Source organism: Protopterus annectens, chromosome 8.part1 (genome assembly GCF_019279795.1).
Source record: "Protopterus annectens isolate FY-2018-M chromosome 8.part1, PAN1.0, whole genome shotgun sequence".
Lineage (NCBI taxonomy): Eukaryota > Metazoa > Chordata > Ceratodontiformes > Protopteridae > Protopterus > Protopterus annectens.
This window is the reverse complement of record NC_056742.1, coordinates 483688063-483701810: the sequence shown is the minus strand read 5'-3', so window position 1 is coordinate 483701810 and position 13748 is coordinate 483688063. Positions and strand designations below refer to the sequence as shown.

The following is a 13748-nucleotide window of genomic DNA, read 5'->3' as shown; positions in this document are numbered from 1 at the left end:
TTTAGGGTTTTGAGCTGGCTGTGAAGGGTTTTGTAGTTGTGCTGGGACAACAGAAGAGGGACTAGAGGTAGGGTCCATGGTGGGGAGTGTGTCAGGCTCTTTAGGGGCGGATACCAGTGTTGTCGTGGCCAGTCTGGAGCAATGAGAATCATTTGTGGCCTCTCTGCTCTGGCTTTTAATAGAGCTTTGGTCAGTAGAGGAAGAGGCGGGAAGGCATAGACGGTCAGCGTTGTCCAATTGAAAGAGAGTGCGTCCACTTTCCAGGCCTGTGGATGATAAGTCCTTGAACAAAATTTTTTCAACTGGTAATTTCTGTGGGTAGCAAATAGATCTATGTCTGGCTGTCCCCATGCCTGAGTTATCTTTGAGAAAACTTGAGGATGCAACTTCCATTCGTGTGGATCGGTCATATTTCTGCTTAGGTTGTCTGCCAGTGTGTTTTCCTTCCCTGGCAGGAATTGTGCCTGTAGTTGAATTTGCAATCCCAGTGCTGTGTTCCATAGGGCCATGGCTTGCCTTTACAGGAGGTATGAATGAGTTCCCCCTTGTTTGTTTATGTACCACATGACTGTGGTGTTGTCTGTCCTTATCAATAGCTGGCCGGGATGCAGTAGGTCTTTGAAGGTCATAAGAGCATTTTGCACGGCTAGCATCTCCTTTTGGTTGATGTGTAGGTGCTTCTCTTTTTGGGACCATTTTCCCTGAATGCACTGATCTGCCATGTGTGCTCCCCAGGCGTAGTCTGAGGCGTCCGTAGTGATGATTTGAGTTGCTTGAGGTACACAGAAAGGGAGACCTGTGTTTCTTTGGCAAGCTTGAGCCCACCACAAAAATTCCTTTTGAAGGCATGGAATGAGTGGTATAATTGTTTCCAAGCTGTGGCTGTGTTGAGACCATAAGTTTTTAGGTACCATTGCAGTTTCCTCATATGTAGCTTTGCACATGGGATTAGTAGGATGCAAGATGCCATGAATCCCAGAGCCTGCAGGACTTTCCTTGCAGTTAGTCTGGTGAAAGTTGCCATTTTGCTGAAGTATTGAGACAGTTGCCCTTGTTTGTCTGGCGTGAGGTAGGCCCATCTGGGTGGTTACATTTAAGCTGGCACCCAGGAAAATTATCTGTTGAGAAGGTATTAGTTTTGATTTCTTTTTGTTCACTGTGTATCCCAGGAAGTTTAAAAGTTTTATTACAAACGCCAGATGCTGCAATAGAATGTCCATGCTGTCCGCTTGGATCAGGCAGTCGTCCAGATATGGGTAGATTTGTATTCCTTGTAGTCTGCAGAAGGCAATTACTGATGCCAGGCATTTCGTAAACACTCTGGGTGCAGTAGATAAGCCAAAGGGCAATGCAGAGAATTGGTAATGGGTTGAACCTGCAAGAAATCTGAGGTATCTTCTGCAATCTTGTCTGATAGGGACATGCAGGTATGCCTCCTTGAGGTCCAATGTTACCAGCCAAGACTCCTTGCCCAGCATGGGAAGAAGCTGCTGTAATGTGAGCATCTTGAATTTTGGCACCTGTAGATATGTGTTTAGGATGGATAGGTCTAAGATAGGTCTCCAATCTTTGTCTTTCCTTGGTACCAGGAATAGTCTGGAATAAAAACCTTGACCTTGTTCTTTTGCAGGTACCTCTTGAATCGCTTTCATATCCCATGAGAGCGGAAATTTGTCTTTGTGCCTCTGCCCTTTGATTTTGTGGCAGGTTTGGCATGCCTCTCATTTTTGGAAGGGTGTGAAAGTGGAACCTGTAGCCTCTGTCTATAATGTCCAGAATCCATTTGTCTTTTGTAACAATATGCCAGTTTTTTGAAAATAATGCCAGTTTTCCACCCAAAGGTGCTGCCATTAAAGCTTTGCTTGGCAGGCATAGGGGGAAGTCACTGTGTCTGTTTTCTAAATGGCTGTGATCTATCTTCTCCACCTCTTGGGGTTGGTGTTTGCCACTGTCTTGCTCTGTAAGATCCTTGAGGTTGTCCTCTACCCCTTGGGCGTCTGTATCTGCTCCTTTGAGGTCTGTCCGTGGCTGGAAAGGACCAATTTTTTGAAGGCCAGTTTCTGCTGAAGCGTGGAGGTTGTACCTGCAGGAAATCTTTCACTGTTTGCATAGATTTCGCTTTTTACTCCATTTTCTTTAGTACCCCCTCAGCTTTAACACCAAACAATGCATCTTTTTGAAGTGGTGCATCTAATAACTTTGCTTTGACATGATCTGGTAAGGTTTGCTCTTTGAGCCAAGTATGTCTACGTATAACAGACCCCGTGACAGCAGCTCTACATGAAGCCTCTAAAGCATCAAAACCACACTGCAAGGTATGTTTACCCACTTGCTCTGCACCATGCAACAAATCCTGCAACTCTTTCAAATCTGGTTGTTCTGTTTGTGTCATTTTGCTTTTTAACTGGGATAACAAAAACTGTTGGTACTTTAACATATGGAATTGACAGTTTAATGCCCTTATGGTTAAAGTGGCAGATGTGTACACCTTTTCCCCCCACCTTTCTAATGCTCTGGAATCTCTCTCTGAAGGTAAAGGGTTTTTAGCAGTAGAGGCCTTTATTCCCTTGAGATCCTGTGAAATAGTTTCTGGGTCAGCAGTATGGCTTTTATAAAGGAACTGGTGAGAATCAGGGACCCGGTAATACCTGTCTGGTTTAACAGGGGCTGGAGGTAGAGAGTCTGGATTAAGGCTGGCTTCTGCGTACACATCCTCCAAAATATCTAAAACAGGAGGGATAGCCAGGGGCCTATGCTGGGGGAGCAGTAGAAATTCCCTGAGCCTTTTCTTGGAATCTGAGTAATCTTGGCCTTCCCAGTGAAAGTGTTCCCTCAAAATATGCAGGGTTTCCCCAAAAGAGAAGTCCTCAGGGGGGGAGACCGAGGGAATAGACTCCTCAGCATTAGAGTCTTCGAAAGGGGAATAGGCATAATCCTGGTCCTCAGAATGTTCTCAGGTAATAGAAGCCTGGTCTGAGGAAGGGTAGTCTTCCTCCAATCTGGGTCTTTTGTCAGAGGGGGGTTGGGAACCCCTGATGAGAGTTATCAAATCCTCAGCCATTTTAAGCATCTGCTTTTTAGGCATGGGGCCTTGAGAGGAGGTCTGAGGACCCTGGTTTTTAGTTTTCATGGCTGCTTTAGATTTAGTGAAGGATTTAATAGAGAAGGGGGAAGGCCTGAAGACGCCTTCAGAAGTGGCAGGCCTGACTAAATTTAGAGTTTCCCCGCCAAGAGTGGCGTCGGTGTCTGCAGTAGGAATGGAGACAGAGGAGCCTGCGACTTCGGGTACTGAAGTCACCGGTAAAATAGTTTTGTCGGTATTCAGGGGCTGCGTAGGCGCCTTGCTGAGAACCGGAGAACCGGTAGTCGGCCTAAGCGTGGTCTCAGTACTCGGTGCGGACCTCGGATGTCGGTCCTTATCTTTGCGTCGTTTGCTTAAAATTGGTGTCGGTGTATCCGACGACATCATATAATTAAATTTTTTGGCAAAATAATGAAGGGCGAACTCCGCCCGGCGCTTAATAGTGCGCTTGTTGAACCTAGCACAAAAACAGCAGGCCGAGTCGTCGTGGTCTGGGCCTAAGCAAGGTATACAGAAAGAGTGGAAATCCTTATGCGGTATTTGCTTCCCACAAGTAATGCAATTATTAACTTTGTCTGACATCGGTCTGAGGCAAGAAAAGTTTCCCCAACGGGGTACTTAGCTTTAAAGAAGACTTCGGCTGAAATACTTTCGTAAATCTCAGGAGCTGGCCGACCGGCACTTGTGAACTGCTTCGGCTTCGGGCACCGCGCGGCAAGAAAGACTGAAAAAAATGGCTTTGGCTGCCTCTTTTATACCCCTGCCGCACTGACGTCAGGGAAGAAGCGACGACAACAGACGCCGGACCTAGACTTTGGAATTCGGCTGACCGGGGACCCGCCTGACGGCAGGATAACCCATCTGTAATGACTGCAGCTGTATGCACGATGAACATCCTGGGGGTTTTGTTGTGTCTGGGTTTGGCTTGAGAAGACCTAGAAGGGGCTGGAAAGGACCAATTCTTAGATGGCCAATGCCTACTAAATCTAGGAGGCTGAACTTGTAAAAAATCTTTAACAGTTTGCATAGATTTAGATTTGTCTTCCATCTTTTTAAGAACTTCCTCAGACTTGTTGCCAAACAGGCAGTCCTGATTTAAATGGGCATCCAACAATTTAGCCATAACATGATCAGGCAAAAATTGCTCCTTAAGCCAAGCATGCCTTCTGAGCACAGACCCAGTAACAGCAGCCCTGCAAGAGGCCTTTAATGAATCAAAACCACACTGCAAAGTATGTTTTCCAACTTGTTCGGCAGAATGCATTAAATCCTGTAATTGTTTATTTTCCACACAGTTAGGAATCAACAAAATTTTCTGTTTAAGCAGTCCAATAACATGTTGCTGATATTTTAACATATGAAACTGTCAGTTTAAAGCCCTAATGGCCAAGGTATCTATCCAGCGCCCTAGAGTCTGTATCAAAAGGGGTAGGATTTTTAGCAGTAGAAGCTTTAATGCCCTTGGGCCCCTGCGAAATGGTCTCTGGATCCGTAATAGGATTTATGAAAAGGAACTTGTGGGACTCGGCAACTCTGTAGTATCTATCAGGTTTTCTGGGAGCAGGAGGCAGGGAATCAGGGGTCAAACTAGATTCCGAGAAAGCATCAACAATGTCTAGTACAGGAGGAATAGCTAAAGGCCTATGCTGAGGTAGAGGAAGGAAATCCCTAAGCCTCTTTTTTGAATCAGAAAAATCCTGGCTTTCCCAGTGGAAATGCTCCCTTAGAGTATGTAAGGTTTCCCCAAAAGAAAAATCCTCAGGAGGGGAAGCAGAGGGAATAGAGTCCTCTGCATCAGAATTCTCATAAGTAGATAACAGCAAATCCAGATCATCAGAAGAATCAGAAAAAACAGAAACCTGATCAGAAGAGTCATAATCAACCACAGTCCTAGGCCTCTTAGAAGGGGGGGGGGGGTTGACTACCCCCGATTAGAGTCATTAGATCTTCAGCCATTCTTATCATTTGTTTTTTAGGCGCAGAGAGGCCTGAGCATGTGGCCTGGGCGTTGGTTTTTTAGACATGGATCGAGATTTAGGCCTAAGTAATGAAGGAGGTGTCGATTTAATATGCAAGTCCGTAGGTCTGAATACACCCTCCGAAGCCGGTGCCTGCACAGCGGCTCCGGACCCAACCAAGGTAGAGACATCCACGGGATCCATAGTTAAAGCATCTCGCGGCATACCGGACTCAGAATGGATCTCAGTAGAGGCCTGCAAATCAGAAGTAAAGGGTATCAGGGGCTGCGAAAGCACCTCACTGAGTACCGGCGAACTGACGACTGGCTTAGGAGAAGCGTCGTCGGCAGTTTTGGACCTCGGTGGCCTGTCTCCATCTTTATCTTTGCGTTTTTTCGGAATCCCAGCAGTCGGATGGCTAACCGGTGACATTTCTGAATAACTAAACCAAGAACCGAAACATTTAGAGGTGAAAAAATACCGACGACGGACAGTGCGCTGATTACATAAAGCACAAAACCGACAGCAAGGTACATCGTGGTCAGGGCCTAGGCAAGGAATACAGTACGGATGAAAATCTTTATGAGGTAGTTGTTTTCCACAAGTAATGCAATTATTAACTTTTACTGACATCGGTAAGGGGCCAGAAAAAGTTTCCCCAACGGAGTACTTAGCTTTAGTTGAAGACTTCAGTTCTGAAACTCGAAAACGAAAATTTCAGGAGTCAGCCGAATGGCACATGCGAACTGCTTCTGCTTCAGGCACCGTACGGCAAGAAAGACTGATGTAATGGCGTCAGCTGCATGTTTTATGCCCCTGACGACCTGATGTCATGGAAGAAGGGATAGCAACCGACGCAGGACCCAAGACTTTGTTAATCAGGCCGACGGAGGGCAACCTGCAAGCAGATAACCCCAAATGTAATGACTGCAACAGTGAAACACGAAGAACATCAGTAAATTCAGTATGTGGTTTGTTATGATGATGTAATTATTGGTGACTTCTAAGAAGAAAGGTGGGGATTTAGAAAGTTAGCAGTGATTGGCAGACTGAATGAATGAGTGGAGAAAGCAAAGCATAACATATGTATAATACTATATATACATATTTTGTGTGTGTCTCTGTGTGTGTATATATATTTACATATATATATATATATATATATACACACACACACACACATATATATATATATATATATATATATATATATATATATATAGTACAGTTGTGTACACTTGCCATAAATGTAGATATTCGAGTGTATTCACTGTTGCAGTCATTACATTTGGGTAATCCTGCTGGCAGATTGCCCTCAGTCGGCCTGAATTCCAAAGTCCTGGGTCGGCTGCTGTTGCCCCTTCCCTGACGTCAGGTTGTCAGGGGTATAAAAGATGCGCCAACGCCATTTTCTTTAGTTTTTCTTGCCCCAGGTGTCAGGTGCCCCCTAAGAGGGTAGCAATATATATATATATATATACATATATATATATATATATATATATACATACATATATATATATATATATATATATATACATACATATATATATATATATATATATATATACATACATATATATATATATATATATATATATATATATATATATATATATATATATATATATATATATATATATATACATATATATATATATATATATATATATATATATATATATATATATATATACATACATATATATATATATATATATATATATATATATATATATATATATATATATATATATACATATAAATACAAGCACCAATATAAACTTTACCTTCATCTAGAAGCAAATACACCACATAGGTTATATACATCAGAGAAGGAAAGATAGGTTCCATCAGAAGAAAGGGGGATGGCGGGTGGGTAACCTGGACTGCAACAGTGAATATACTCGAACATCTACATTTATGGTAAGTGTACACAACTCTACTATGTTCTTCGTGTTTTACTGTTGCAGTCTTTACATTTGGGTAGAGTCCCAAAGCTATGGTTGGGAGGCTGGAGCTAAACAGCGTTAGGAGCGGCTATAAGGCCCTGCAGAACTGCAGTGGCAAAGCCTGCCCTGGATTTAGAGTAGCGTGGCAGATGATAGTGCTTTGTAAAGGTATGCAGTGAGCTCCAAGTAGCAGCCTCTAAAATGTCCTTGGTTGGTACTCCCCTGAAAAAGGCTGCTGAAGTGGCTGCAGCTCTGGTTGAATGTGGCCTAATGCCCTTAGGCACTGGCTTGGCATGGTGTAAGTAGCAGAATCGAATGCAGTGGCCTATCCACTTTGAAACGGTCTGCTTTGAGATAGCTTTTCCTTGTGATCCTGCAGCATATGCCACTAGTAATTGCTCTGTCTTTCTGAAAACTTTGGTTCTGTCCAAGTAGAATCTAAGCTGTCTGTGTACGTCCAAAGAATGCAGAATTCTCTCCCCCTTGTTCTGTGGATTTGGATAAAAAGTTGGCAGATGAATAATTTGGTTAAGAGCCACACTGGACACCATCTCAGGCATAAATGTTGGGTTTGTCCTGAGAGACCCTGTCTGGATAAAATGAAATGGTACCTTTAAAACCTGCCTTACAAAAAAGGCGGGTAAAATATTGAAATTGATTGGTTGCTTCATGATTTAAATTGTAGAGACCTTTGTTGTTTCAACTGTCTGATGAAGGGTTGGAGAACCCGAAAGCGCTTACCATTGTTGGATTTCGTGTGGTTTTAATAAAGAAGAAAACTTCATAGCCTTGTCTGGCCAATCCTTTTCTTCTGTTTGGATAAAAATGATAAAAGGTTCCACAGCCATGAGTGCCTATAGCTCTGAAACTCGTCTTGCAGAAGTTATTGCTAGGAGCAGAGCTGTTTTCCAAGATAAAAACTTTATATCAGCAGTAGCAGCTGGCTCAAAAGGAGTCCGGGTGAGTTTTTCCAAGACATAGTTGAGGTTCCATGCAGGCATTGGTGATCTCCTTGGAGGCCTTAAATTTTTCGCTCCTCTGAGGTACTGCTTTAATAAGGGATGAGAAAAGATTGGTGGCTCTGTATTGTAATGAGCCGAAATGGCAGAGGCATGAATTTTAATAGATGAAAAAGATAGACCTTTGTCCAGCATCTCAGTTAAGTATTGTAAAATCTGAGGAATATTTGGCACAGCTGTATCAGTTCCTTGTGCCTGGTTCCAAGCACAGAATCTCTTCCATTTTCCAGCATAAGATTTTCTAGTATTAGGCCTTCTGGCCTCCAAAATGACATCCATCACAGCTTTGCTGAGAGGTGAGTTTTGTATGACTACATTACCCGCCATGCTGCCAGGTTTAAAGTCCCGAGTTGGCCGTGCAGGATCCGATTGTTTTGCTGGGAGAGTAGATGAGGTATTTGAGGTAAGGTCCAAGCTGGGCACTGAGACAAGTTCTTTAGGATTGGAAACCAGTACTGGCGGGTCCAGTCTGTGGCAATCAGTATCATTTTTGGCTTCTCCTGTCTGACCTTTAAGAGTACCCTGGGGAGGAGAGGCAGTGGGGGAAAGGCATATACTGATAGTTTTTTTCCAGCTGAAAGACAGGGCGTCCACTTTCATTGCTCGTCTGTGATAAGTCCTTGTGCAGAATCTTTTCAATTGATAATTTTGAGGAGAGGCAAATAGATCTATGTCTGGGCTCCCCCATTTCTCTGTTATCATGCTGAATATTTGTGGATTTAGTTTCCACTCGTGAGGATCCATAAGGTTTCTGCTTAAATCGTCTGCCAGTGCATTTTGTTTTCCTGGCAGGAATTGAGCTTGAATATGTATTTGGCAGGTCAAAGCTGTGTCCCACAGTGCCATGGCTAATCTGCAAAGGGGGTATGAGTGTGTGCCCCCTTGCTTGTTTATATACCACATGACTGTGGTGTTGTCCGTCTATCAGTAGTTGTCCTGGATGAAGTACGTCCTTGAAGAGTGTTAGGGCATTTTGAACGGCTAGCATCTCTTTCTGGTTGACATGTAGATGCATTTGTTTTGGGGTCCATATGCCCTGAATGCATCTTCCTGCCATGTGGGCCCCCCAGGCATAATCCGATGAGTCTGTTAAGGTTTGGCTGGCAGGAGGGAGAGTGAAGGCCCGTCCCATGTTTTGGTGACATGCCTTTGCCCACCATAGAAACTCCTGTTGTAGGCAGGGAATGAGAGGAATCATTGCTTCCAGACTGTGAGAATGTTGACTCCATAAACTTTTCAGGTACCATTGAAGTTTCCTCATATGCAGTCTTGCATATGGAATCAGTAGGATGCAGGATGCCATGAAGCCCAGAGCCTGCAGAATTTGTCTTGCAGAAGACTGGGTTTTTGTTGCCATCAGTTTGAAGTAAGTAGTCAGTTGCCTTCACTTGTCTGGCCTGAGTTAAGCCATCTGGGCAGTTGTATTCAAGCTTGCACAAAGGAATGTTATCTTTTGAGAGGGTACCAGTTGGGATTTCTTTTCATTCATTGTGTACCCTAGGCATGTTAGAAGCCTTTTCACAAATGCCAGGTGTCGAAGAAGAATGTCCTTGTTGTCTGCTTGAATGAGACAGTCGTCTAAGTAAGGATATATTTGTAAACTTCTTTGTCTGCAAAATGCAATTACTGGTGCCAGGCACTTTGTAAAGACCCTGAGCGCAGTAGATAAGCCAAAGGGCAGTGCAAAGAATTGGTAATGCATTAAGCCAGCCTTGAATCTGAGGTATCTTCTGCATGATTGTCTTATCGGGACATGCAGGAATGCCTCTGTTAGGTCTAATGTCACCAGTCAAGCATTCTTGCCCAGAATGGGAAGAAGCTGCTGCAAAGTCAGCATTTTGAATTTTGGAATGTCCAGGTATGTGTTCAAAATCGATAAATCCAGTATTGGCCGCCAGGCCTTGTCCTTTCTGGGTACCAAGAACAGTCTTTAGTAAAAACCTTGTCCTTTTTCCTGTTCTGGTACTGGCTGAATGGCCCCCATATCCATGAGGGAAGTAACCTGTTTCTGTGCCTCTGCCCATTGATTTTTTGGCAGATCTGGCCAACCATTTGCCATTGGCAGTGTGGCAATGGAATATGTATCCCTGTGATACTATGTTTAGTACCCACTTGTTCTGGGTTAACTGCCAATTTTGAGCAAAAAGTGCTAACTTTCCCTATATGGGTGCTGCCAAAAGATAAGTGCTTGGTGTAGGCAGAGGGAAGTCATTGGGATTGCTTTCTGTAGGTTTGCGCTTTATCTCCTCCGGATTTGGAGGTAGAAGCGTCCCATTGCTTTGACCTGTATGAATCTTACGCCTGGTATCTGGAACCTTTAGGGCGTCTGGATTTACCCCTTTGAGCTCTGTCTGACACAGGAAAGGACCAATTTGTTGTAGGCCAGTGTCTACTGAATCTTGGTGGCTGCACTTGTAAGAAGTCTAACAGTTTGCATAGACTTAGCTGTGTCTTCCATTTTCTTTAAAACCTCTTCTGCCTTAATACCAAACAGAGAATCATGCTGTAAAGGTGCATCTAGCAATTTAGCTTTAACATGATCAGGCAAATTCTGTTCCTTTAACCAGGCAAGCCTCCTAATCACAGATCCAGTAACTGCGGCCCTGCAGGAGGCCTCCAAGGAGTCAAAACCACATTGCAGAGTATGCTTTCCAACCTGTTCAGCTGCATGCAATAATTCCTGCAATTCTTTATTTTCAGCACATTCTGAAATCAACATCATTTTCTGTTTCAGCAATCCCATAACATGTTGTTGGTACTTAAGCATATGAAATTGACAGCTTAAGGCCCTGACTGCCAAGGTTGCAGATGTATAAACCTTTTTTTCCCCCATCTGTCCAGTGCCCTTGAATCTCTGTCAGAGGGGGTAGGATTTTTTGCTGTTGAGGCCTTAACTCCCTTTGGACCCTGTGAAATAGTTCCAGGATCAGCAGCAGGGTTTCTAAACACAAATTTATGAGAGTCAGGGACCCTGTAATATCTGTCAGGCTTACTGTGAGCCGGAGATAAGGAGTCAGGGGTCAAGCCTGACTCTGAAAACACATCATCCACAATGTCTAAAACAGGGGGAATGGCTAAAGGCCTGTGCTGAGGGAGAAGGAAATCCCTGAGCCTCTTTTTTGATTCTGAGAAGTCTGAACTCTCCCAGTGAAAATGCTCCCTCAAAGTATCCAAGGTTTCTCCAAATGAATAATCCACAGGAGGAGATGCAGATGGTACAGACTCATCTGTATCAGAATCCTCATAGGGAGGTATAGATAATTCCTGATCAGAAGAGGAATCAGATGAAATAGAAACCTGATCTGAAGATTCATAATCAGTGTCTTGCCTAGGCCTCTTATCTGAAGGGGGATGGGTATTCCCTGATCAAGGTAATGAGGTCTTCAGCCATTTTGATCGTCTGTTATTTAGGCATAGAGGCCATTGCACGTGGCTCATGCGTCAGTTTTTTTAGTTTTAGAAGTTGCTTTTGTGTTTGGTTTTGCAGCTGTCATCGATTTGATATACAAATGTTGATGTCTGAATACACCCTCAGAAGCCGGTGCCTGCTCAGCGGCTCCGGACCTATCCGAGGGAGACACATCCGTCGGTCCAATACCTTGAGTATCTTGTGGCATGCCGGACCCCACGTGGGTGTCGGCAGAGGCCTGCGACTCGAAGGTAGCGGGTATCAGGGGCTGCGAAAGCACCTCACTGAGTACCGGTGAACCAGCGACTGGCTTAGGAGAAGCTTCGTCTGTTTGGGATCTCGACTGCCTTTCTCTGTCCTTTTCTTTGCATTTTATATGTACTCTGCTAGTCGGACTGCTATCCGACAACATTTCTGGGTAGTTAAATCTGTTTCCAAAATACTTTGATGCAAAAATATACCGACGCTTAATAGTGCGTTGGTTAAATCTAGCACAAAACAGACTGCCAGGCACGTTGTGATCAGGGCCTAGGCAAGGAATACAGTATAAATGGAAATCCTTATGAGGTATTTGCTTCCCACAAGTAATACAATTATTAACTTTTTCTGACATCGGTAAGGAGCAAGAAAAAAGTTAACCCAACAGGGTACTTAGCTTTAGTGAAGACTTCGGTTCTGAAACTCAAACCCGAATATTTCAGTAGTCGGCCAACCGGCACTTGCAAAATGCTTCTGCTTTGGGCACCGCGCAGCAAGAAAGACTAAAGAAAATGGCGTCGGCTGCATGTTTTATACCCCTGACGACCTGACATCATGGAAGAGAAGACAGCAACCGACGCAGGACCCAAGACTTTGGAATTCAGGCCGACTGACGGCAACCTGCCAGCAGATTACCCAAATGCAATGACTGCAAAAGTGAAACACGAAGAACATCAGGAGGAACAAATCTCATCAATTTGAGCCATCCCTAGCCAGCATAAACAATGAGAGGGAAGTTCAGGGTCAGGGGAGGTCTTGTGCCTACATGAAATGCACTTTTTAAACCATGAAGCCTTGTCAGTCAGTATGGGATAGCCTAGAAATCAATTAGCAAAGCAAGTAAAAGCACACACACACCAGGAAAACAGGCCGTACTACCAGAAGCAGCAAACACAAAAGGGGCCACAACTGTCACCAACAACCTTACTGCGTAAATAAGAAGAATCTAAGAAATTTACCACCAAAGGTAAAAAAAAAAAAAAAAAAACTTTCAAAAAGGAAAAAAAAGTAGACATCTCAACACACTAGCAAATCATTGCAATGATCCCAGAGATCACAACCAAGTCTAACGAGCAGCAAATGAGACTTGCGATACTTTAAGTACGGAAGGGAATTGAAGGAATTGGGGGTAGTGGGGAGGAGCCTGAGCCCTGGATCCAAGAGTCTAAAAGTTGCTGGCTTTGGATCCGACTGGATTAGATACACCCATTAGTTGAGGCAAACGAAAAACTCATCAGACCTATGTTTTGCAATAAAGCACTCTTTTTAGAAACAGCAGAGTGATTAGGATGATTAATCAAACTTTGAGCCTTAGAAATACAGCAGAATACTGCCAAAGTGCCAGCCTAGTATCTTCCAAATAAGCACCCCTAAACACCTTTATTCAATAATGAACTTTATAAAGGCCTTACATGATTTCTCTACTCACAGACTGAGTACTGGTATCTTGTAAATGTTGATTACAGACAGTAAAATGCTAGTAACAGACTTTTCCTTTGTCAGATAATCTAAAAATAACATATTTCTGTTTTCTCATTTTTTTAACAATGTCCATTATTAAAATCATACAATTTTATTTTGTTTATATAAAATTTAACAACTATCTTGCTAAAAAGAAATTATAAGAGGAAAGCTTTTTGACAGGAGCTGTTGAGGGGGCAGACAGACTGACATAAAAACACTTTTAGTCTTACAATAAAAAGTATTCAAAAATGCTTATGTATTCATAGAATGAAAATCTTTTCCACCATTGTGGGTTACACAGTCCTGGATTATCTTTCTGATGCAGTTAATTTACATATCACTTCTGAGAACCTTGCTGTAAGGAATGTCCTTTATTGAGATGCAAAATCACTTTTAATTTTGAAACCATCAGTATTCAAAGGCACATAAGCATTGATATAACCAAAACCCTCTTCACTGCAACAAGCAAAGTTATGTGTCATCATTACCAGTTTCCAAGGAACTATTATCAAGCAAGCAAGTCAGCAAAACTAGTTTAAGTCACTTCCTTTTCGGAAGCAAAACATAGCGACAAATGTTAATTTACAACATAATCTGAACATAAAT

The 13748-nt window shown here is 43.2% G+C and overlaps 1 protein-coding gene across 1 annotated transcript in view; it reads right to left on the bottom strand.

Moving 5' to 3' along the window:
- Positions 1-13748, bottom strand: part of CHD9 (chromodomain helicase DNA binding protein 9) — a 2842495-nt gene that overhangs the window by 2025672 nt on the left and 803075 nt on the right. The gene's annotated exons all lie outside the window — the stretch shown is intronic.